Source organism: Eumetopias jubatus, unplaced genomic scaffold (assembly GCF_037043125.1).
Source record: "Eumetopias jubatus isolate StellerSeaLion01/CBP00866 unplaced genomic scaffold, mEumJub1_p1.0 scaffold_10, whole genome shotgun sequence".
NCBI classification, from domain to species: Eukaryota; Metazoa; Chordata; class Mammalia; order Carnivora; family Otariidae; genus Eumetopias; species Eumetopias jubatus.
In genome coordinates, this window is record NW_028274816.1 from 129,736,455 (window position 1) to 129,763,269 (window position 26,815).

The 26,815-nt window shown below is 42.7% G+C and overlaps 1 pseudogene; it reads left to right on the forward strand.

Moving 5' to 3' along the window:
* LOC148163492 (52 kDa repressor of the inhibitor of the protein kinase pseudogene) lies at positions 1-26,815 on the forward strand (annotated as a pseudogene).

Sequence of the window (26,815 nt, forward strand, 5' to 3'; positions counted from 1 at the left end):
ATGGAGAGGTAAGTCTAGGCCATGTCCCTTACGCCTTGACACCCAATACGGAAAACACTTTCATGTCACTGAAACCATAGGACAGCTGAGAGAAGCCTACTTCAGAAGAGGTTTTTCCAGCACCGTCACCGGTCCCATTCAAGATGCCTTCACCGTTTCATGCTAAAGTGCTTCTCATCCTTACGTGTATGGCTTTCCTGATGGATTTCCTTATCACAATGAAAACCTTGACACGGTCCATCTGCTCTCTCTCCTACTCGAAGATTGTTAGATCTTCTTGTTGGATAGACCCTTTAAGTAGGACATAGTGTCCTTCTTCATCTCTTATTACAGTCTTTGTTTTTTATTGCTTTGTTAATCACCATGTACTACATCATTGGTTTTGGTGTAGTGTTCCATGATCCATTGTTTGTTCACAACACACAGTGCTCCATGTGGAATGTGCCCTTGTTAATACCCATCACCAGGCTAACCAATCCCCCTACCCACCTCCCCTCTAGAAACCTCCGTTTGTTTTTCAGAGTCCATCATCTCTCCTGGTTCGTCTCCCCCTCTGACTAACTCCCCTTCATTCTTCCTCTCCTGCTATCTTCTTCTTTTTCTTTATTCTTAAAATATGTTGCGTTTTTGTTTCAGAAGTACAGATCTGTGATTCAACAGTCTTACACAATTCACAGCGCTCACCGTAGCTCATACCCTCCCCAATGTCTATCACCCAGCCACCCCATCCCTCCCACCCCCGACCACTCCAGCAACCCTCAGTTTGTTCCTGACATTAAGAATTCCTCATATCAGTGAGGTCATATGATACATGTCTTTCTCTGATTGACGTATTTCACTAATCATCGACGCTCCAGTTCCATCCACGTCGTTGCACATGGCAAGATCTCATTCCTTTTGATGGCTGCATAATATTCCATTGTGTATATGTATACCAGCTCTTCTTTATCCATTCCTCTGTCGATGGACATCTTGGCTCTTTCCACTGTTTGGCTATTGTGGACATTGCTGCTATAAACAATGGGGTGCACGTACCGCTTCGGGTCCCTACCTTTGTATCTTTGGGGTACATACCCAGGAGTGCCATTGCTGGATCGAATGGTAGCTCTAATTTCAACTGTTTGAGGAACCTCCATACTGTTTTCCAGAGGAGTTGCGCCAGCTTGCATTCCCACCAACACTGTAGGAGGGTTCCCCTTTCTCCACATCCCCGCCAACATCTGTCGTTCCCTGACTTGTTAATTTTAGCCCTTCTGACGGGTGTGAGGTGGTATCTCATTGAGGTTTTGATTTGGATTTCCCTGATGCCGAGCCGTGTTGAGCACTTTTTCATGTGTCTGTTGGCCATTTGGATGTCTTCTTTGGAAAAATGTCTGTTCATGGCTTCTGCCCATTTCTTGATTGGATTATTTGTTCTTTGGCTGTTGAGTTCGATAAGTTCTTTATAGATTTTGGATAGTAGCCCTTTATCTGATATGTCATTTGCAAATATTTTCTCCCATTGTGTCGGGTGTCTTTTGGTTTTGTGGACTGTTTCTTTTGCTGTGCCAAAGCTTTTTATCTTGATGAAATCCCGATAGTTCATTTTTTGCCCTGGCTTCCCGTGCCTTTGGTGATGTTTCTAGGAAGAAGTTGCTGCGGCTGACGTCGAAGAGCTTGCTACCTGTGTTCTCCTTTAGGATTTTGATGGACTCCTGTCTCACAGTGAGGTCTTTCAACCATTTGGAGTCTATTTTTGTGTGTGGTGTATGGACATGGTCCAGGGTCATTCTTCTGCATGTGGCTGTCCAATTCTCCCAACACCCGTTGTTGAAGAGACTGTCTTTTTGCCATTGGACATTCTTTCCTGCTTTGTCAAAGGTAAGTTGACCATAGAGTTGCGGGTCCATTTCTGGGCTCTCGATTCTGTTCCATGGATCTATGTGTCTGTTTTTGTGACAGTACCATACTGTCTTGATGATGACAGCTTTGTCATAGCGCTCGAAGTCCAGAATTGTGATGCCGCCCGCTTTGCTCTTCTTTTCCAATATTCCTCTGGCTATTCGGTGTCTCTTGTGGTTCCATTCAAAATTTAGCATTATTTGTTCCATTCCTTTGAAAAAAGTGGATGGTATTTTGATGGATATTGCATTGAATGTGTAGATTGCTCTAGGTAGCATTGACATCTTCACAATATTGGTTCTCCTAATCCATGTGCATGGAACGTTTTCCCATTTCTTTGTGTCTTCTTCAATTTCTTTCCTCAGTATTCTGTAGTTTTCTGAGTACAGATCCTTTGCCTCTTTGGTTCAATTTATTCCTAGGTATCTTATGGTTTGGGGAGCAATTGGGAATGGGATAGACTCCTTGATTTGTCTCTCTTCTGTCTTGTTGTTGGTGTATAAGAATGCCACTGATTTCTGTGCATTGATTTTATAGCCTGCTACTTGACTGAATTCCTGTGTGAGTTCTAGCAGTTTTGGGGTGGAGACTTTTGGGTTTTCCACATAAAGTATCATATCATCTGCAAAGAGTGAGAGTTTGACTTCCTCTCTGCCGATTGTGATGCCTTTGATTTCTTTTTGTTGTCTGCTTGCTGTGGCTAGGACTTCGAATACTATGTTGAGTAGCAGTGTTGAGAGTGGCTATCCCTGCCGCGTTCCTGACCTTAGGGGAAAAGCTCTCAGCTTTTCCCCACTGAGAATGATATTCGCTGTAGGTTTTTCGTAGATGGCTTTTATGATATTGAGGTTTGTAACCTCTGTCCCTATACTCTGAAGCGTTTTGATCAAGAGTGGGTAGTGTACTTTGTCAAATGCTTTCTCTGCATCTATTGAGAGGATCCTATGATTCTTGTTCTTTCTTTTGTTAATGTATTTTATCACGTTGATTGATTTGCGGATGCTGAACCAGCCTTGCAGCCCAGGGATAAATCCCACTTGGTCGTGGTGAATAGTCCTTTTAATGTACTGTAGGATCCTCTTGGCTAGTATATTGGTGAGAATTTTTGCATCGATGTTCATCAAGGATATTGGTCTGTAATTCTCCTTTTTGATGGGATCTTTGTCTGGTTTGGTGATCAAGGTAACGGTGGCCTCATAAAATGAGTTTGGAAGTTTTCCTTGCGTTTCTACTCTTTGGAACAGTTTCAGGAGACTAGGTATGAATTCTTCTTTAAATGTCAGAAAGAATTCCCCTGGGAAGCCATCTGGCCCCGGGCTTTTGTTTTTTGGGAGATTTTTGATGAGTGCTTCAATTGCCTTCGTGGTTATAGGACTCTTCAGGTTTTCTATTTCTTCCTGGGTCAGTTTTGGTAGTTGACACATCTCTAGGAACGCACCCATTTCTTCCAGGTTATCTAATTTGCTTCCATAGGGTTGCTCATATTGTGTTCTTATAATTGTTTGTATTTCTTTGGTGTTGGTTGTGATCTCTCCTCTTTCCTTCATGATTTTGTTGATTTGGGTCATTTCTCTTTTCTTTTTGATCAGCCTGGCCAGTGGTTTATCCATCTTGTGAATTCTTTCAAAGAACCAGCTCCTAGTTCCGTTGATCTGTTCTCCTGTTCTTTTGGGTTCTAGTTCATTGATTTCTGCTCTGATCTTCATGATTTCTCTTCTCCTGCAGGGTTTATGCTTTCTTTGCCGTTCTTTCTCCAGCTCCTTTAGGTGTAGGGTTAGGTTGCGTATTTGAGACCTATCTTGTTTCTTGAGAAAGGCTTGTATTGCTATATACTTTCCTCGCAGGACTGCCGTGGGTGTATCCCAAAGATTTTGGGCTGTTGTGTTTTCATTTTCATTGGTTTCCATGAATTTTTGAAATTCTCCTTTAATTTCCTGGTTGACCCATTCATTCTTTAGTAGGATGCTCTTTAGCTTCCATGTATTTGAGTTCTTTCCGACTTTCCTCTTGTGATTGAGTTCTAGTTTCAAAGCATTGTGATCTGAAAATGTGCAGGGAATGATCCCAATCTTTTGGTACCGGTTGAGACCTGATTTGGGACCTAGGATGTGATCCATTCTGGACAATGTTCCATGGGCACTAGAGAAGAATGTGTATTCCGTTGCTTTGGGATGGAACGTTCTGAATATGTCTATGAAGTCTCTTTGGTCCAGTGTGTCATTTAAAGTCTTTATTTCCTTGTTGATCTTTTGCTTAGATGATCTGTCCGTTACAGTCAGGGGGATGTTAAAGTGCCCCACTATTATTGTATTGTTGTCAATCTGTTTCTTTGCTTTTCTTATTAATTGCCTTATATAATTGGATGCTCCCATGTTTGGGGCATTGATATTTACAATTGTTAGATCTTCTTGTTGGATAGACCCTTTAAGTAGGATATAGTGTCCTTCTTCATCTCTTATTACATTCTTTGTTTTTTATTGCTTTGTTAATCACCATGTACTACATCATTTGTTTTGGTGTAGTGTTCCATGATCCATTGTTTGTTCATAACACACAGTGCTCCATGCGGAATGTGCCCTCGTTAATACCCATCACCAGGCTAACCAATCCCCCTACCCACCTCCACTCTAGAAACCTCAGTTTGTTTTTCAGAGTCCATCATCTCTCCTGGTTCGTCTCCCCCTGTGAATAACTCCCCCTCATTCTTCCTCTCCTGCTATCCTCTTCTTTTTCTTTATTCTTAAAATATGTTGCGTTCTTTGTTTCAGAAGTACAGATCTGTGATTCAACAGTCTTACAAAATTCACAGCGCTCACCATAGCTCATACACTCCCCAATGTCTTTCACCCAGCCACCCCATCCCTCCCACCCCCGACCACTCCAGCAACCCTCAGTGTGTTCCTGAGATTAAGAATACCTCATATCAGTTTGGTCATATGATACATGTCTTTCTGTGATTGACGTATTTCACTAATCATCGGACCCTCCAGTTCCATCCATGTCGTTGCACATGGCAAGATCTCATTCCTTTTGATGCCTGCATAATATTCCATTGTGTATATGTATACCACCTCTTCTTTATCCATTCCTCTGTCGATGGACATCTTGGCTCTTTCCACAGTTTGGCTATTGTGGACATTGCTGCTATAAACAATGGGGTGCACGTACCGCTTCGGGTCCCTACCGTTGTATCTTGGGGTAAATACCCAGGAGTGCCATTGCTGGATCGAATGGTAGCTCTAATTTCAACTGTTTGAGGAACCTCCATACTATTGTCCAGGGGGTTGCACCAGCTTGCATTCCCACCAACACTGTAGGAGGGTTCCCATTTCTCCACATCCCCGCCAACATCTGTCGTTCCCTGACTTGTTAAATTTAGCCCTTCTGACGGGTGTGAGGTGGTATCTCATTGAAGTTTTGATTGGGATTTCCCTGATGCCGAGCCGTGTTGAGCAGTTTTTCATGTGCCTGTTGGCCATTTGGATGTCTTCTTTGGAAAAATCTCTGTTCATGGCTTCTGCCCATTTCTTGATTGGATTATTTGTTCTTTGGCTGTTGAGTTCGATAAGTTCTTTATAGATTTTGGATAGTAGCCCTTTATCTGATATGTCATTTGCAAATATTTTCTCCCATTGTGTCGGGTGTCTTTTGGTTTTGTGGACTGTTTCTTTTGCTGTGCCAAAGCTTTCTATCTTGATGAATCCCAATAGTTCATTTTTGCCCTGGCTTCCCGTGCCTTTGGTGATGTTTCTAGGAAGAAGTTGCTGCGGCTGACGTCGAAGAGCTTGCTACCTGTGTTCTCCTTTAGGATTTTGATGGACTCCTGTCTCACATTGTGGTCTTTCAACCATTTCGCGTCTATTTTTGTGTGTGGTGTAAGGAAATGGTCCAGTCTCATTCTTGTGCATGTGGCTGTCCAATTTCCCCAACACCAGTTGTTGAAGAGACAGTCTTTTTGCCATTGGACATTCTTTCCTGCTCTGTCAAAGATAAGTTGACCATAGAGTTGAGGGTCCATTTCTGGGCTCTCGATTCTGTTCCATGGATCTGTGTGTCTGTTTTTGTGCCAGTACCATCCTGTCTTGATGATGACACCTGCGTTAGAGCTGGAAGTCCAGAATTGTGATTCCGCCAGCTTTGCATTTCTTTTTCAATATTCCTCTGGCTATTCGGGGTCGCTTCTGGTTCCATTCAAATTTTAGGATTATTTGTTCCATTTCTTTGAAAAAAGTGGATGGTATTTTGATGGGGTTGCATTGAATGTGTAGATTGCTCTACGTAGCATTGACATCTTCACAATGTTGGTTCTCCCAATCCATGAGCATGGAACGTTTTTCCATTTCTTTGTGTCTTCTTCAATTTCTTTCCTGAGTATTTTGGAGTTTTCTGAGTACAGATCCTTTGCCTCTTTGGTTCAATTTATTCCTAGGTATCTTATGATTTTGGGTGCAATTGTGAATGGGATCGACTCCTTGATTTGTCTCCCTTCTGTCTTGTTGTTGGTGTATAGGAATGCCACTGATTTCTGTGCATTGATTTTATAGCCTGCTACTTGACTGAATTCCTGTGTGAGTTCTAGCAGTTTTGGGGTGGAGTCTTTCGGGTTTTCTACATACAGTATCATATCATCTGCAAAGAGTGAGAGTTTGACTTCCTCTCTGCCGATTGGGATGCCTTTGATTTCTTTTTGTTGTCTGATTGCTGTGGCTAGGACTTCGAATACTATGTTGAATAGCAGTGGTGAGAGTGGCTATCCGTGCCGCGCTCCTGACCTTAGGGGAAAAGCTCTCAGCGTTTCCCCATTGAGAAGGATATTCGCTGTAGGTTTTTCGTAGATGGCTTTTATGGTATTGAGGTTTGTACACTCTGTCCCTATACTCTGAAGAGTTTTGATCAAGAAAGGGTGCTGTACGTTGTCAAATGCTTTTTCTGCATCTATTGAGAGGATCCTATGATTCTTGTTCTTTCTTTTGTGAATGTATTGTATCACGTTGATTGATTTGCGGATGTTGAACCAGCCTTGCAGCCCAGCGATAAATCCCACTTGGTCATGGTGAATACTCCTTTTAATGTACTGTTGGATCCTCTTGGCTCGTATTTGGGTGAGAATTTTTGCATCGATGTTCATCAAGGATATTGGTCTGTAATTCTCCTTTTTGATGGGATCTTTGTCTGGTTCTGGGATCAAGGTAACGGTGGCCTCATAAAATGAGTTTGGAAGTTTTCCTTCCATTTCTATTTTTTGGAACAGTTTCAGGAGAATAGGTATTAATTCTTCTTTAAATGTCTGATAGAATTCCCCTGGGAAGCCATCTGGCCCTGGGCTTTTGTTTCTTGGGAGATTTTTGATGACTGCTTCAATTGCCTTCGTGGTTATAGTACTGTTCAGGTTTTCTATTTCTTCCTGGGTCAGTTTTGGTAGTTGACACATCTCTAGGAATGCACCCATTTCTTCCAGATTATCTAATTTGCTGCCATAGTGTTGCTCATAATGTGTTCTTACAATCGTTTGTATGTCTTTGGTGTTGGTTGTGATCTCTCCTCTTTCATTCATGATTTTGTTGATTTGGGTCATTTCTCTTTTCTTTTTGATCAGCCTGGCCAGGGGTTTATCAATCTTGTGAATTCTTTCAAAGAACCAGCTCCTAGTTCCGTTGATCTGTTCTCCTGTTCTTTTGGGTTCTATTTCATTGATTTCTGCTCTGATCTTGATGATTTCTCTTCTCCTGCTGGGTTTAGGCTTTCTTTGCCGTTCTTTCTCCAGCTCCTTTAGGTGTAGGGTTAGGTTGTGTTTTTGAGACCTTTCTTGTTTCTTCACAAAGGCTTGTATTGCTATCTCCTTTCCTCGCAGGACTGCCTTGGCTGTATCCCAATGATTTTGGATAGTTGTGTTTTCATTTTCCTTGGTTTCCATGAATTTTTCAATTCTTCTTTAATTTCCTGGTTGACCCAATCATTCTTTAGTGGGATGCTCTTTAGCCTCCATGTATTTGAGTTCTTTGCGACTTTCCTCTTGTGATTGAGTTCTAGTTTCAAAGCAATGGGGTCTGAAATGTGCAGGGAATGATCCCAATCTTTTGGTACCGGTTGAGACCTAATTTTGACCTAGGATGTGATCCTTTCTGGAGAATGTTCCATGGACACTAGAGAAGAATGTGTATTCCGTTGCTTCGGGATGGAACGTTCTGAATATGTCTGTGAAGTCCATTTGGTCCAGTGTGTCATTTAAAGTCTTTATTTCCTTGTTGATCTTTTGCTTAGATGATCTGTCCATTTCAGTCAGGGTGGTGTTAAATTCCCCCACTATTATTGTATTGTTGTCAATGTGTTTCTTTGCTTTTCTTATTAATTGTCTTATATAATTGGATGCTCCCATGTTCGGGGCATCGATATTTACAATTGTTAAATCTTCTTGTTGGATAGAGCCTTTAAGTAGGATATAGTGTCTTTCTTCATCTCTTATTACAGTCTTTGATTTTTATTGCTTTGTTTATCACCATGTACTACATCATTTGTTTTGGTGTAGTGTTCCATGATAGATTGTTTGTTCATAACACACAGTGCTCTGTGCAGATGTACCCTCTTTAATACCCATCACCAGGCTAACCCATCCCCCTACCCACCTCCCCTCTAGAAACGTCAGTTTGTTATTCAGAGTCCATCATCTCTCCTGGTTCGTCTCCCCCTCTGACTAACTCCCCTTCATTCTTCCTCTCCTGCTATCTTCTCCTTTTTCTTTATTCTTAAAATATGTTGCGTTATTTGTTTCAGAAGTACAGATCTGTGATTCAACAGTCTTACACAATTCACAGCGCTCACCGTAGCTCATACCCTCCCCAATGTCTATCACCCAGCCACCCCATCCCTCCCACCCCCGACCACTCCAGCATCCCTCAGTTTGTTCCTGACATTAAGAATTCCTCATATCAGTGAGGTCATATGATACATGTCTTTCTCTGATTGACGTATTTCACTAATCATCGGACCCTCCAGTTCCATCCACGTCGTTGCACATGGCAAGATCTCATTCCTTTTGATGGCTGCATAATATTCCATTGTGTATATGTATACCACCTCTTCTTTATCCATTCCTCTGTCGATGGACATCTTGGCTCTTTCCACAGTTTGGGTATTGTGGACATTGCTGCTATAAACAATGGGGGGCACGTACCCCTTCGGGTCCCTACCTTTGTATCTTTGGGGTAAATACCCAGGAGTGCCATTGCTGGATCGAATGGTAGCTCTAATTTCAACTGTTTGAGGAACCTCCATACTGTTTTCCAGAGGGGTTGCGCCAGCTTGCATTCCCACCAACACTGTAGGAGGGTTCCCCTTTCTCCACATCCCCGCCAACATCTGTCGTTCCCTGACTTGTTAATTTTAGCCCTTCTGACGGGTGTGAGGTGGTATGTCATTGAGGTTTTGATTGGGATTTCCCTGATGCCGAGCCGTGTTGAGCACTTTTTCATGTGCCCGTTGGCCATTTGGATGTCTTCTTTGGAAAAATGTCTGTTCATGGCTTCTGCCCATTTCTTGATCGGATTATTTGTTCTTTGGCTGTTGAGTTCGATAAGTGCTTTATAGATTTTTGATAGTAGCCCCTTATCTGATATGTCATTTGCAAATATTTTCTCCCATTGTGTCGGGTGTCTTTTGGTTTTGTGGACTGTTTCTTTTGCTGTGCCAAAGCTTTTTATCTTGATGAAATCCCAATAGTTCATTTTTGCCCTGGCTTCCCGTGCCTTTGGTGATGTTTCTAGGAAGAAGTTGCTGCGGCTGACGTCGAAGAGCTTGCTACCTGTGTTCTCCTTTAGGATTTTGATGGACTCCTGTCTCACAGTGAGGTCTTTCAACCATTTGGAGTCTATTTTTGTGTGTGGTGTATGGACATGGTCCAGGGTCATTCTTCTGCATGTGGCTGTCCAATTCTCCCAACACCCGTTGTTGAAGAGACTGTCTTTTTGCCATTGGACATTCTTTCCTGCTTTGTCAAAGGTAAGTTGACCATAGAGTTGAGGGTCCATTTCTGGGCTCTCGATTCTGTTCCATGGATCTATGTGTCTGTTTTTGTGCCAGTACCATACTGTCTTGATGAGGACAGCTTTGTCATAGCGCTCGAAGTCCAGAATTGTGATGCCGCCCGCTTTGCTCTTCTTTTTCAATATTCCTCTGGCTATTCGGGGTCTCTTCTGGTTCCACTCCAAATTTAGGATTAGTTGTTCCATTCCTTTGAAGAAAGTGGATGGTATTTTGATGGGGATTGCATTGAATGTGTAGATTGCTCTAGGGAGCATTGTCATCTTCACAATGTTGGTTCTCCCAATCCATGAGCATGGAACGTTTTTCCATTTCTTTGTGTCTTCTTCAATTTCATTCCTGAGTATTCTGTAGTTTTCTGAGTACAGATCCTTTGCCTCTTTGGTTCAATTTATTCCTAGGTATCTTATGGTTTTGGGTGCAATTGTGAAAGGGATCGACTCCTTGATTTGTCTCCCTTCTGTCTTGTTGTTGGTGTATAGGAATGCCACTGATTTCTGTGCATTGATTTTACAGCCTGCTCCTTGACTGAATTCCTGTGTGAGTTCTAGCAGTTTTGGGGTGGAGTCTTTTGGGTTTTCCACATAAAGTATCATATCATCTGCAAAGAGTGAGAGTTTGACTTCCTCTCTGCCGATTGGGATGCATTTGATTTCTTTTTGTTGTCTGATTGCTGTGGCTAGGACTTCTAATTCTATGTTGAGTAGCAGTGGTGAGAGTGGCTATCCCTGCTGCGTTCCTGACCTTAGGGGAAAAGCTCTCAGCTTTTCCCCATTGAGAATGATATTCGCTGTAGGTTTTTCGTAGATGGCTTTTATGATATTGAGGTATGTACCCTCTGTCCCTATACTCTGAAGAGTTTTGATCAAGAAAGGGTGCTGTACTTTGTCAAATGCTTTTTCTGCATCTATTGAGAGGATCCTATGATTCTTGTTCTTTCTTTTGTGAATGTATTTTATCACGTTGATTGATTTGCGGATGTTGAACCAGCCTTGCGGCCCAGGGATAAATCCCACTTGGTCGTGGTGAATAGTCCTTTTAATGTACTGTTGGATCCTCTTGGCTAGTATTTTGGTGAGGATTTTTGCATCGATGTTCATCAAGGATATTGGTCTGTAATTCTCCTTTTTGATGGGATCTTTGTCTGCTTTGGGGATCACGGTAACGGTGGCCTCATAAAATGAGTTTGGAAGTTTTCCTTGCCTTTCTACTTTTTGGAACCGTTTCAGGAGACTAGGTATGAATTCTTCTTTAAATGTCTGATAGAATTCCCCTGGGAAGCCACCTGGCCCTGGGCTTTGGTTTCTTGGGAGATTTTTGATGACTGCTTCAATTGCCTTCGTGGTTATAGGACTCTTCAGGTTTTCTATTTCTTCCTGGGTCAGTTTTGGTAGTTGACACATCTCTAGGAAGGCACCCATTTCTTCCAGGTTATCTAATTTGCTGCCATAGGGTTGCTCATATTATGTTCTTATCATTGTTTGTATTTCTTTGGTGTTGGTTGTGATCTCTCCTCTTTCATTCATGATTTTGTTGATTTGGGTCATTTCTCTTTTCTTTTTGATCAGCCTGGCCAGGGGTGTATCAACCTTGTGAATTCTTTCAAAGAACCAGCTCCTAGTTCCGTTGATCTGTTCTCCTGTTCTCTTGGGTTCTAGTTCATTGATTTCTGCTCTGATCTTCATGATTTCTCTTCTCCTGCTGGGTTTAGGCTTCATTTGCCGTTCTTTCTCCAGCTCCTTTAGGTGTAGGGTTAGGTTGTGTATTTGAGACCTTTCTTGTTTCTTGACAAAGGCTTGTATTGCTATCTCCTTTCCTCGCAGGACTGCCGTGGGTGTATCCCAACGATTTTGGGCAGTTGTGTTTTCATTTTCATTGGTTTCCATGAGTTTTTTAAAAGCTTCTTTAATTTCCTGGTTGACCCATTCATTCTTTAGTAGGACGCTCTTTAGCCTCCATGTATTTGAGTTCTTTCCGACTTTCCTCTTGTGATTGAGTTCTAGTTTCAAAGCATTGTGGTCTGAAAATGTGCAGGGAATGATCCCAATCTTTTGGTACCGGTTGAGACCTGATTTGGGACCTAGGATGTGATCCATTCTGGAGAATGTTCCATGGGCACTAGAGAAGAATGTGTATTCCGTTGCTTCGGGATGGAACGTTCCGAATATGTGTGTGAAGTCCATTTGCTCCAGTGTGTCATTTCAAGTCTTTATTTCCTTGTTGATCTTTTGCTTAGATGATGTGGCCATTTCAGTCAGGGGGGTGTTAAAGTGCCCCACTATTATTGTATTGTTGTCAATGTGTTTCTTTGCTTTTCTTATTAATTGCCTTATATAATTGGATGCTCCCATGTTCGGGGCATAGATATTTACAATTGTTAGATCTTCTTGTTGGATAGACCCTTTCAGTAGGACGTAGTGTCCTTCTTCATCTCTTATTACAGTCTTTGTTTTTTATTGCTTTCTTAATCACCATGTACTACATCATTTGTTTTGGTGTAGTGTTCCATGATTCATTGTTTGTTCATAACACACAGTGCTCCGTGCGGAATGTGCCCTCTTTAATACCCATCACCAGGCTAACCCATCCCCCTACCCACCTCCCCTCTAGAAACCTCAGTTTGTTTTTCAGAGTCCATCATCTCTCCTGGTTCGACTCCCCCTCTGACTAACTCCCCTTCATTCTTCCTCTCCTGCTATCTTCTCCTTTTTCTTTATTCTTAAAATATGTTGCGTTATTTGTTTCAGAAGTACAGATCTGTGATTCAACAGTCTTACACAATTCACAGCGCTCACCGTAGCTCATACCCTCCCCAATGTCTATCACCCAGCCACCCCATCCCTCCCACCCCCGACCACTCCAGCATCCCTCAGTTTGTTCCTGACATTAAGAATTCCTCATATCAGTGAGGTCATATGATACATGTCTTTCTCTGATTGACGTATTTCACTAATCATCGGACCCTCCAGTTCCATCCACGTCGTTGCACATGGCAAGATCTCATTCCTTTTGATGGCTGCATAATATTCCATTGTGTATATGTATACCACCTCTTCTTTATCCATTCCTCTGTCGATGGACATCTTGGCTCTTTCCACAGTTTGGCTATTGTGGACATTGCTGCTATAAACAATGGGGGGCACGTACCGCTTCGGGTCCCTACCTTTGTATCTTTGGGGTAAATACCCAGGAGTGCCATTGCTGGATCGAATGGTAGCTCTAATTTCAACTGTTTGAGGAACCTCCATACTGTTTTCCAGAGGGGTTGCGCCAGCTTGCATTCCCACCAACACTGTAGGAGGGTTCCCCTTTCTCCACATCCCCGCCAACATCTGTCGTTCCCTGACTTGTTAATTTTAGCCCTTCTGACGGGTGTGAGGTGGTATCCCATTGAGGTTTTGATTGGGATTTCCCTGATGCCGAGCCGTGTTGAGCACTTTTTCATGTGCCTGTTGGCCATTTGGATGTCTTCTTTGGAAAAATGTCTGTTCATGGCTTCTGCCCATTTCTTGATCGGATTATTTGTTCTTTGGCTGTTGAGTTCGATAAGTGCTTTATAGATTTTGGATAGTAGCCCCTTATCTGATATGTCATTTGCAAATATTTTCTCCCATTGTGTCGGGTGTCTTTTGGTTTTGTGGACTGTTTCTTTTGCTGTGCCAAAGCTTTTTATCTTGATGGAATCCCAATAGTTCATTTTTGCCCTGGCTTCCCGTGCCTTTGGTGATGTTTCTAGGAAGAAGTTGCTGCGGCTGACGTCGAAGAGCTTGCTACCTGTGTTCTCCTTTAGGATTTTGATGGACTCCTGTCTCACAGTGAGGTCTTTCAACCATTTGGAGTCTATTTTTGTGTGTGGTGTATGGACATGGTCCAGGGTCATTCTTCTGCATGTGGCTGTCCAATTCTCCCAACACCCGTTGTTGAAGAGACTGTCTTTTTGCCATTGGACATTCTTTCCTGCTTTGTCAAAGGTAAGTTGACCATAGAGTTGAGGGTCCATTTCTGGGCTCTCGATTCTGTTCCATGGATCTATGTGTCTGTTTTTGTGCCAGTACCATACTGTCTTGATGAGGACAGCTTTGTCATAGCGCTCGAAGTCCAGAATTGTGATGCCGCCCGCTTTGCTCTTCTTTTTCAATATTCCTCTGGCTATTCGGGGTCTCTTCTGGTTCCACTCCAAATTTAGGATTAGTTGTTCCATTCCTTTGAAGAAAGTGGATGGTATTTTGATGGGGATTGCATTGAATGTGTAGATTGCTCTAGGGAGCATTGTCATCTTCACAATGTTGGTTCTCCCAATCCATGAGCATGGAACGTTTTTCCATTTCTTTGTGTCTTCTTCAATTTCATTCCTGAGTATTCTGTAGTTTTCTGAGTACAGATCCTTTGCCTCTTTGGTTCAATTTATTCCTAGGTATCTTATGGTTTTGGGTGCAATTGTGAAAGGGATCGACTCCTTGATTTGTCTCCCTTCTGTCTTGTTGTTGGTGTATAGGAATGCCACTGATTTCTGTGCATTGATTTTACAGCCTGCTCCTTGACTGAATTCCTGTGTGAGTTCTAGCAGTTTTGGGGTGGAGTCTTTTGGGTTTTCCACATAAAGTATCATATCATCTGCAAAGAGTGAGAGTTTGACTTCCTCTCTGCCGATTGGGATGCCTTTGATTTCTTTTTGTTGTCTGATTGCTGTGGCTAGGACTTCTAATACTATGTTGAGTAGCAGTGGTGAGAGTGGCTATCCCTGCCGCGTTCCTGACCTTAGGGGAAAAGCTCTCAGCTTTTCCCCATTGAGAATGATATTCGCTGTAGGTTTTTCGTAGATGGCTTTTATGATATTGAGGTATGTACCCTCTGTCCCTATACTCTGAAGAGTTTTGATCAAGAAAGGGTGCTGTACTTTGTCAAATGCTTTTTCTGCATCTATTGAGAGGATCCTATGATTCTTGTTCTTTCTTTTGTGAATGTATTTTATCACGTTGATTGATTTGCGGATGTTGAACCAGCCTTGCGGCCCAGGGATAAATCCCACTTGGTCGTGGTGAATAGTCCTTTTAAGGTACTGTTGGATCCTCTTGGCTAGTATTTTGGTGAGGATTTTTGCATCGATGTTCATCAAGGATATTGGTCTGTAATTCTCCTTTTTGATGGGATCTTTGTCTGCTTTGGGGATCACGGTAACGGTGGCCTCATAAAATGAGTTTGGAAGTTTTCCTTGCCTTTCTACTTTTTGGAACCGTTTCAGGAGACTAGGTATGAATTCTTCTTTAAATGTCTGATAGAATTCCCCTGGGAAGCCACCTGGCCCTGGGCTTTGGTTTCTTGGGAGATTTTTGATGACTGCTTCAATTGCCTTCGTGGTTATAGGACTCTTCAGGTTTTCTATTTCTTCCTGGGTCAGTTTTGGTAGTTGACACATCTCTAGGAAGGCACCCATTTCTTCCAGGTTATCTAATTTGCTGCCATAGGGTTGCTCATATTATGTTCTTATCATTGTTTGTATTTCTTTGGTGTTGGTTGTGATCTCTCCTCTTTCATTCATGATTTTGTTGATTTGGGTCATTTCTCTTTTCTTTTTGATCAGCCTGGCCAGGGGTGTATCAACCCTGTGAATTCTTTCAAAGAACCAGCTCCTAGTTCCGTTGATCTGTTCTCCTGTTCTCTTGGGTTCTAGTTCATTGATTTCTGCTCTGATCTTCATGATTTCTCTTCTCCTGCTGGGTTTAGGCTTCATTTGCCGTTCTTTCTCCAGCTCCTTTAGGTGTAGGGTTAGGTTGTGTATTTGAGACCTTTCTTGTTTCTTGACAAGGGCTTGTATTGCTATCTCCTTTCCTCGCAGGACTGCCGTGGGTGTATCCCAACGATTTTGGGCAGTTGTGTTTTCATTTTCATTGGTTTCCATGAGTTTTTTAAAAGCTTCTTTAATTTCCTGGTTGACCCATTCATTCTTTAGTAGGACGCTCTTTAGCCTCCATGTATGTGAGTTCTTTCCGACTTTCCTCTTGTGATTGAGTTCTAGTTTCAAAGCATTGTGGTCTGAAAATGTGCAGGGAATGATCCCAATCTTCTGGTACCGGTTGAGACCTGATTTGGGACCTAGGATGTGATCCATTCTGGAGAATGTTCCATGGGCACTAGAGAAGAATGTGTATTCCGTTGCTTCGGGATGGAACGTTCTGAATATGTGTGTGAAGTCCATCTGCTCCAGTGTGTCATTTCAAGTCTTTATTTCCTTGTTGATCTTTTGCTTAGATGATGTGGCCATTTCAGTCAGGGGGGTGTTAAAGTGCCCCACTATTATTGTATTGTTGTCAATGTGTTTCTTTGCTTTTCTTATTAATTGCCTTATATAATTGGATGCTCCCATGTTCGGGGCATAGATATTTACAATTGTTAGATCATCTTGTTGGATAGACCCTTTCAGTAGGACGTAGTGTCCTTCTTCATCTCTTATTACAGTCTTTGTTTTTTATTGCTTTCTTAATCACCATGTACTACATCATTTGTTTTGGTGTAGTGTTCCATGATTCATTGTTTGTTCATAACACACAGTGCTCCGTGCGGAATGTGCCCTCTTTAATACCCATCACCAGGCTAACCCATCCCCCTACCCACCTCCCCTCTAGAAACCTCAGTTTGTTTTTCAGAGTCCATCATCTCTCCTGGTTCGACTCCCCCTCTGACTAACTCCCCTTCATTCTTCCTCTCCTGCTATCTTCTCCTTTTTCTTTATTCTTAAAATATGTTGCGTTATTTGTTTCAGAAGTACAGATCTGTGATTCAACAGTCTTACACAATTCACAGCGCTCACCGTAGCTCATACCCTCCCCAATGTCTATCACCCAGCCACCCCATCCCTCCCACCCCCGACCACTCCAGCAACCCTCAGTTTGTTCCTGACATTAAGAATTCCTCATATCAGTGAGGTCATATGATACATGTCTTTCTCTGATTGACGTATTTCACTAATCATCGGACCCTCCAGTTCCATCCACGTCGTTGCACATGGCAAGATCTCATTCCTTTTGATGCCTGCATAATATTCCATTGTGTATATGTATACCACCTCTTCTTTATCCATTCCTCTGTCGATGGACATCTTGGCTCTTTCCACAGTTTGGCTATTGTGGACATTGCTGCTATAAACAATGGGGGGCACGTACCGCTTCGGGTCCCTACCTTTGTATCTTTGGGGTAAATACCCAGGAGTGCCATTGCTGGATCGAATGGTAGCTCTAATTTCAACTGTTTGAGGAACCTCCATACTGTTTTCCAGAGGGGTTGCGCCAGCTTGCATTCCCACCAACACTGTAGGAGGGTTCCCCTTTCTCCACATCCCCGCCAACATCTGTCGTTCCCTGACTTGTTAATTTTAGCCCTTCTGACGGGTGTGAGGTGGTATCCCATTGAGGTTTTGATTGGGATTTCCCTGATGCCGAGCCGTGTTGAGCACTTTTTCATGTGCCTGTTGGCCATTTGGATGTCTTCTTTGGAAAAATGTCTGTTCATGGCTTCTGCCCATTTCTTGATCGGATTATTTGTTCTTTGGCTGTTGAGTTCGATAAGTGCTTTATAGATTTTGGATAGTAGCCCCTTATCTGATATGTCATTTGCAAATATTTTCTCCCATTGTGTCGGGTGTCTTTTGGTTTTGTGGACTGTTTCTTTTGCTGTGCCAAAGCTTTTTATCTTGATGGAATCCCAATAGTTCATTTTTGCCCTGGCTTCCCGTGCCTTTGGTGATGTTTCTAGGAAGAAGTTGCTGCGGCTGACGTCGAAGAGCTTGCTACCTGTGTTCTCCTTTAGGATTTTGATGGACTCCTGTCTCACAGTGAGGTCTTTCAACCATTTGGAGTCTATTTTTGTGTGTGGTGTATGGACATGGTCCAGGGTCATTCTTCTGCATGTGGCTGTCCAATTCTCCCAACACCCGTTGTTGAAGAGACTGTCTTTTTGCCATTGGACATTCTTTCCTGCTTTGTCAAAGGTAAGTTGACCATAGAGTTGAGGGTCCATTTCTGGGCTCTCGATTCTGTTCCATGGATCTATGTGTCTGTTTTTGTGCCAGTACCATACTGTCTTGATGAGGACAGCTTTGTCATAGCGCTCGAAGTCCAGAATTGTGATGCCGCCCGCTTTGCTCTTCTTTTTCAATATTCCTCTGGCTATTCGGGGTCTCTTCGGGTTCCATTCAAAATTTAGGATTAGTTGTTCCATTCCTTTGAAGAAAGTGGATGGTATTTTGATGGGGATTGCATTGAATGTGTAGATTGCTCTAGGGAGCATTGTCATCTTCACAATGTTGGTTCTCCCAATCCATGAGCATGGAACGTTTTTCCATTTCTTTGTGTCTTCTTCAATTTCATTCCTGAGTATTCTGTAGTTTTCTGAGTACAGATCCTTTGCCTCTTTGGTTCAATTTATTCCTAGGTATCTTATGGTTTTGGGTGCAATTGTGAATGGGATCGACTCCTTGATTTGTCTCCCTTCTGTCTTGTTGTTGGTGTATAGGAATGCCACTGATTTCTGTGCATTGATTTTACAGCCTGCTCCTTGACTGAATTCCTGTGTGAGTTCTAGCAGTTTTGGGGTGGAGTCTTTTGGGTTTTCCACATAAAGTATCATATCATCTGCAAAGAGTGAGAGTTTGACTTCCTCTCTGCCGATTGGGATGCCTTTGATTTCTTTTTGTTGTCTGATTGCTGTGGCTAGGACTTCTAATACTATGTTGAGTAGCAGTGGTGAGAGTGGCTATCCCTGCCGCGTTCCTGACCTTAGGGGAAAAGCTCTCAGCTTTTCCCCATTGAGAATGATATTCGCTGTAGGTTTTTCGTAGATGGCTTTTATGATATTGAGGTATGTACCCTCTGTCCCTATACTCTGAAGAGTTTTGATCAAGAAAGGGTGCTGTACTTTGTCAAATGCTTTTTCTGCATCTATTGAGAGGATCCTATGATTCTTGTTCTTTCTTTTGTGAATGTATTTTATCACGTTGATTGATTTGCGGATGTTGAACCAGCCTTGCGGCCCAGGGATAAATCCCACTTGGTCGTGGTGAATAGTCCTTTTAAGGTACTGTTGGATCCTCTTGGCTAGTATTTTGGTGAGGATTTTTGCATCGATGTTCATCAAGGATATTGGTCTGTAATTCTCCTTTTTGATGGGATCTTTGTCTGCTTTGGGGATCACGGTAACGGTGGCCTCATAAAATGAGTTTGGAAGTTTTCCTTGCCTTTCTACTTTTTGGAACCGTTTCAGGAGACTAGGTATGAATTCTTCTTTAAATGTCTGATAGAATTCCCCTGGGAAGCCACCTGGCCCTGGGCTTTGGTTTCTTGGGAGATTTTTGATGACTGCTTCAATTGCCTTCGTGGTTATAGGACTCTTCAGGTTTTCTATTTCTTCCTGGGTCAGTTTTGGTAGTTGACACATCTCTAGGAAGGCACCCATTTCTTCCAGGTTATCTAATTTGCTGCCATAGGGTTGCTCATATTATGTTCTTATCATTGTTTGTATTTCTTTGGTGTTGGTTGTGATCTCTCCTCTTTCATTCATGATTTTGTTGATTTGGGTCATTTCTCTTTTCTTTTTGATCAGCCTGGCCAGGGGTGTATTAACCCTGTGAATTCTTTCAAAGAACCAGCTCCTAGTTCCGTTGATCTGTTCTCCTGTTCTTTTGGGTTCTAGTTCATTGATTTCTGCTCTGATCTTCATGATTTCTCTTCTCCTGCTGGGTTTAGGCTTCATTTGCCGTTCTTTCTCCAGCTCCTTCAGGTGTAGGGTTAGGTTGTGTATTTGAGACCTTTCTTGTTTCTTGACAAGGGCTTGTATTGCTATCTCCTTTCCTCGCAGGACTGCCGTGGGTGTATCCCAACGATTTTGGGCAGTTGTGTTTTCATTTTCATTGGTTTCCATGAGTTTTTTAAAAGCTTCTTTAATTTCCTGGTTGACCCATTCATTCTTTAGTAGGATGCTCTTTAGCCTCCATGTATTTGAGTTCTTTCCGACTTTCCTCTTGTGATTGAGTTCTAGTTTCCAATCATATTGTGGTCTGAAAATATGCAGGGAATGATCCCAATCTTTTGGTACCGATGGAGACTGATTTGTGACCTAGGATGTGATCAATTCTGGAGAATGTTCCATGGGCACTCGAGAAGAATGTGTATTCCGTTGCTTTGGGATGGAATGTTCTGAATATGTCTGTGAAGTCCATTTGGTCCAGTGTGTCATTTAAAGTCTTTATTTCCTGGTTGATCTTTTGCTTAGATGATCTGTCCATTTCAGTCAGGGGGGTGTTAAAGTCCCCCACTATTATTGTATTGTTGTCAATGTGTTTCTTTGCTTTTGTTATTAGTTGCCTTATATATTTGGCTCCTCCCATGTTCGGGGCATAGATATTTACAATCGTTAGATCTTCTTGTTGGATAGACCCTTTAAGTAGGTTATAGTGTCCTTCTTCATCTCTTATTACAGTTTTTGTTTTAAAATCTAGTTTGTCTGATATAAGGATTGCCACCCCAGGTTTCTTTTGGTGTACATTGGCATGGTAAATGGTTTTCCACCCCCTCACTTTCAATCTGGGGTGTCTTTGGGTCTGAAATGAGTCTCTTGCAGACAGCATATTGATAGGTCTTGTTTTATAATCCAATCTGGTAGCCTGTGTCTTTTGATTGGGGCATTGAGCCCATTTACATTCAGGGTAACTATTGAAAGGTATGAATTTAGTGCCATTGTATTGCCTGTAAGGTGACTGTTAACTGTATGTTGTCTGTGTTCCTTTCTGATCTTTGCTGCTTTTAGGGTCTCTCTTTGCTTAGAGGACCCCTTTCAATATTTCTTGGAGGGCTGGTTTCGTGTTTGCAAATTCCTTTAGTTTTTGTTTTTTCTGGAAGCTTTTTATCTCTCCTTCTATTTTCAGTGACAGCCTAGCTGGATATAGCATTCTTGGCTGCATATTTTTCTCGTTTAGTGCTCTGAAGATATTTTGCCAGTCCTTTCTGGCCTGCCAGGTCTCTGTGGATAGGTCTGTTGCCAATCTAATGTTTCTACCATTTTAGGTTACATATCTCTTCTCCCGAGCTGCTTTCAGGATTTTCTCTTTGTCTGTGAGACTCGTAAGTTTTACTGTTAGATGTCGGGCTGTTGACCTATTATTATTGATTTTGAGAGGGGTTCTCTGTGCCTCCTGGATTTTGATGCCTGTTTCCTTCCTCACATTAGGGAAGTTCTCTGCTATTATTTGCTCCAATATACCTTCTGCCCCTCTCTCTCTCTTCTTCTTCTTCTGGGATCCCAATTATTCTAATGTAGTTTCATCTTATCGTATCACTTATCTCTCGAATTCTGCCCTCGTGATCCTGTAGTTTTTTCTCTCTCTTTTACTCAACCTCTTTATTTTCCATCATTTGGTCTTCTGTATCACTGATTCTCTCTTCTGCCTCATTTATCCTAGCACTTAGTGCCCCCATTTTCTTTTTAAATTTTTTAAAAAAATTTTTTTAATGTTATGTTAATCACCATATATTACATCATTAGTTTTTGGTGCAGTGTTCCGTGATTCATTGTTTGTTCATAACACCCAGTGCTCCATGCAGAACGTGCCCTCCTCAATACCCATCACCAGGCTAACCCATCCCCCTACCCCCCTCCCCTCTAGAACCCTCAGTTTGTTTTTCAGAGTCCATCATCTCTCATGGTTCGTCTCCCTCTCTGACATACTCCTCTTTTCTTCCTCTCCTGTTATCTTCTTTTTCTTTTTTCTAAAAATATGTTGCGTTATTTGTTTCAGAAATACAGATCTGTGATTCAACAGTCTTGCACAATTCACAGCACTCACCGTAGCACATACCCTCCCCAATGTCTATCACCCAGCCACCCCATCCCTCCCACCCCCAACCACTCCAGTAACACTCAGTTTGTTTCCTGAGATTAAGAATTCCTCATATCAGTGAGGTCATGTGATACATGTCTTTCTCTGATTGACTTATCTCACTCAGCATAACACCCTCCAGTTCCATCCACGTCGTTGCAAATGGCAAGATCTCATTCCTTTTGATGGCTGCATAATATTCCATTGTGTATATATACCACATCTTCTTTATCCATTCATCTGTCGATGAGTGCCCCCATTTTTGATTGCACCTCATCCATAGCCTTTTTGATTTCGACTTGGTTAGATTTTAGTTCTTTTATTTCTCCAGAAAGGTTTTCTCTAATAACTTCCACGCTTTTTTCAAGCCCAGCTAGTATCTTTAAAGTCATGATTCTGAACTCTAGGTCCGACATCATACTAACGTCCATATTGAGTAGGTCCGTGGCTGACGGTACTACCTCTTGTTCTTTTTGCTGAGGTGATTTTTTTCGTCTTGTCATTTTGTCCAGAGGAGAATAGATGAATGAGAGAAGAAAAGGCTAACAGGTTTACAACGTCCCCAGCAAATGTACTGTATACAAATCAGAAAAGACCTGAAACCAGGGGAAAAGAAAGGGAAAGAATGAAAAAAGAAAGAGAAAAAAAAAGAAAAAAAAGATAAAAACAAAAACAGAACAATACAAAAAAAGCAGAATATGATCAAATATGATCAGGCTAGTGCATAGATTAGTGGCACACAGTAGATTTTGGGCGTATTCTGGTCTGTTAGAAAAAAGTGCCTCCTAAAATTTTAAAGGAAGAAAGACATATATGTACAAAATAAGGTTTGATAAAATGAAGGGATGGAACATGAGTGTAAAAATGAAAAGTATAAAAGACTTTATAAAAGGACTTGATAAGATAAGAAGTTGTTTGAAAAAAGAAAGAAGATTTAAGGAAAAAAAAAGGAAAAAGGGAGAGAATGTGATCAGGCAGGAGACTAGAACAAAGCCATACAGTAGTCATTTAGGGTATATTTTGAGCTGTTAGAAGAAACTGTATCTCAAAATTTTGAAGAGAGAACAACTTATATATATATATGTCAAAAATAAGAGTAACTACAACTCTGGAAAACAGTATGGAGGTTCCTCAAACAGTTGAAATTAGAGCTACTGTTCGATCCAGCAATTGCACTACTGGGTATTTACCACAGAGATACAAATGTAGGGACCCGAAGGGATACGTGTACCCCAATGTTTATAGCAGCAATGCCCACAATAGCCAAACTGTGGAAAGAGCCAAGATGCCCATCGACAGATGAATGGATAAAGAAGAGGTGGTATATATACACAATGGAATATTATGCAGCCATCAAAAGGAAGGAGATCTTGCCATTTGCAACGACGTGGATGGAACTGGAGGGTGTTATGCTGAGTGAAATAAGTCAATCAGAGAAAGACATGTATCACATGTCCTCACTGATATGAGGAATTCTTAATCTCAGGAAAGAAACTGAGTGTTACTGGAGTGGTTGGGGGTGGGAGGGATGGGGTGGCTGGGTGATGGACATTGGGGAGGGTATGTGCTACGGTGAGCGCTGTGAATTGTGCAAGACTGTTGAATCACAGATCTGTACTTCTGAAACAAATAACGCAACATATTTTAAGAAAAAGAAGAAGATAACAGGAGAGGAAGAAAAGGGGAGTATGTCAGAGGGGGAGACGAACCATGAGAGATGATGGACTCTGAAAAACAAACTGAGGGTTCTAGAGGGGAGGGGGGTGGGGGGATGGGTTAGCCTGGTGATGGGTATTGAGGAGGGCACGTTCTGCATGGAGCACTGGGTGTTATGAACAAACAATGAATCATGGAACACTGCACCAAAAACTAATGATGTAATATATGGTGATTAACATAACAATAAAAAAATTTTCTTTATTTAAAAAAAACATAACAATAAAAAAATTAAAAAAAATAAGAGTAACTACAATGAAGGGATAAAATATGATTATAAAATGAAAAATAAAAACTTTTTTTTTTTAAAAAAGGGATTGATAAGATGTTGGTTGAAAAAGGGAAAAATAAAAATTAAAAAAAAACAGTCAACAAAAATTAACTTTGATGAACTAATGAATCATGGTAAAAAAAAGCCATGAATTCTATGTGCAGTATTCCACTAGCGCTGGAGTTCTCCCGTTCTCCTTGATCGGTAAACTTGGTCTTGGTTTGCTGGCTGTTCGTGCTGATCTTCTGGGGGAGAGGCCTGTTGCTGTAGTTTCCAAATATCTTTGCCGGAGGCTGAATTGCCCCGCCATTGTCCGTCCGGGCTAAGGAAGGTGCTCCGGTTTGCTCTCAGGAGATTTTTTCCCTGCAAGCTCTCGGTAGAGCTTTGGAGGACCAGGGCAAAAATGGTGGCCTCCCAATCTCCACCCGGGGGAGCTGAGAACTCGGGGTCCCGCTCCTCAGTGTGCCCCCAGAGAAAAGCAGTCACTCCCTTCTCCCTGGTCTCCGGCCGCACTCCGTGCTCACCCGGCCTGTGCCCGAGCGTTGCTATCTCTGGCACCCGACCCCGTGTGGAGTCTCCAAACCCAGCAGATCCATGCGCTGCGCTCCCGCGCCGCTCCTCCCCGGGAAGGAAGGGGAGTCTCCCCAGCTCTGCGGCTTTTTGGGTCCCTGCTGGAGAAGCAGTGGCCCGACTGGGCCGCGGATCATAGTTTATGGCAACACCGAGGTGAGAGCCCGCGCCTCGGCTCTGTCTCTGCAGCCGGCTTCCCCGCTCTGATACCTGGGAGCTCTGGCGCACTCAGGCACCCCCGGTCTTTCTGTGACCCCAAGGGTCCTGAGACCACACCATCCCGGGAGGATTCCACCCCATGCTTAGCCACTGCAGCGACGTCCCTCAGCCGAGCCGACTTCTAAAAGGTCCGATTTTGTGCTCCGGGGCTCTATCACTTGCCAGAATCGGCCGGCGGAGGCCACTCCCCCACCGTCTATCCTCCCGAATATCGCCTTGGATTCACTTCTCCGCATGTCCTACCTTCCAGTAAGTGGTCGCTTCTCTGTTCAGAGAGTTGTTGCTACTCTCCTGTTCGATCTCCTGTTGAGTTTGTAGGTGTTCAGAATGGTTTGATCCCTATTCAGCTGAATTCCTGAGACCAGACGAAATCTGGGTCTCCTACTCCTCCGCCATCTTGCTCTGCCGCACTTCGACATTTTGATTCTCATGGGAAAAAGGAACGTACCTGTGGATGGGCATGAAAGTGATGAAATCCCGGAGGGTCTCTTGACCCTGGATAACTTCCAAGAACTTCTGGAGTGCCAGATCCCTTCTGGTGAAGAGGTTCTTGGAAAGCGCTTTGAGTGGACAGCCGTTACCACCGGGTTGTTCTCGAAAACACAGCAGAAACAGATGCTAGACATCTGTGAGAGCTGCATTCATTTGGGAGGAGACCTTCAGGGAAGGGAGAGACTCCCGCTTCTCTTCCATCATCACTGATGATGTAGTGGACATAGCGGGGGAGGAACACTTGCCTTTGTTGGTGAGGTTTGTTGAAGAATCTCATAACCTGAGAGAGGCAATTGTGGAATTCTTGCCTTAGGAAGTGGAGGCAGAAATTTTGGCTGTAAAATTTCACACGACGAGAACTGAGGAGAGGGGTAAAACATGGAGTATGGTCGTGGCCAGGCTTACATTGTGCGCCGTGGATTGTCTTCCAAAAGGAAAGTCGGTGCTTCTAGACTTTGATAGAAATATCCCCAAGCTCTCTACACACTTTGCTCTTCCCGTGTCTTTGCTATGTGCTTGGCAAAAGCAGTGCCTCTTCTGGGAGTATCTGTGGCTTTAGGAACAATTGAGCAATTTTCTTCTCCCTTCCATCGATCTCCACACTTGCTTTTGGAGCTTGACAATGTCATTTCTCTCCTCCTGCACAACAATGAGCCAAAGGGTAAAGAACGGAAGGAAATCTGCCATTCTCAGTGGACAGGCAGGCACGATGCCTTTGAAAATTTTGTGGACCTCCTACAAGCCCTTGTTTTATGTGGAGACGGTATAAAGAGTGATACAAATAGTAGATGGAATAACTGGAGAGCTGGTTGAGCTTTTGTACTCTGTAGGGCAGTAACGGATTTTGATTTCATCGTTCCCACTGTTGTTCGTCAAAATGTCCTATCTTTTCCAAGAGCCTTTGGGAAAAACCTTCAAGGGCCAGCCTCTGATGTCTTCTGGGCAGTCAGTAGCTTGAGGGCGGTGCTGCATTCACGAAATGAAGGGATGGAAAATATTGAAGGTCATCATGGATTTTTTTTGAAGAAGCCACCAATTTGGCAACTATGCTTGAGAGTCAGATGAAAGTCCCTGGGAAATTCTGCAGAGCCCAGCAAGGTGACCTGGAATCCCAGCTCACTTCGGAGAGTGCCTCTAAAGAAACTCTAAGGGTTCACACAGTGGAACAAGTTATTCAGGAACTGAAGGGCATCTTCTCAGAACAGTACCTCAAAGCTCTTCAATGCTTATCTCTTCTACCCTCTGTCATGGGACAGCTCAGACGCAATCCATTGGAGGAGCACCATGCTCACATGTATACAAGTGACTTGCCTAATCCCGACACACTCTCAGGTGAGCTGGAGCCCTGGAGAATCAAGTGGAAATGCAGAAGAAAAGAGAGAGAGCTTCCACCCATCCGTTAGGAAGCCCTGCATCTACCGGACATCAAGGTTTTCCTAGTGTTTATGCATTGCTGAAAGTCCTAAGGTTACTTCCTGTGATGAAGGTTGCGAATGCACTCTATGAACATGGGTGAAAGCGTCTCAAAGCATAATTGAGGAACGGTGTGAGGGACCAAATGTCAAGTCACGTTGGCTTGGTATAACATAAATTTTAATATAAAACAGGATCTGGATTCAATGATGGACACATCCATGAAACTCTAGACAACTAAGTCAGAGCTTCCTACAGATAACTCCGAAACCATTACCTTGAGCCCAAACGCAGACAAAGACCCCATCAAAAAGGAGAATTATAGACCAATATCCTTGATGAACATGGAT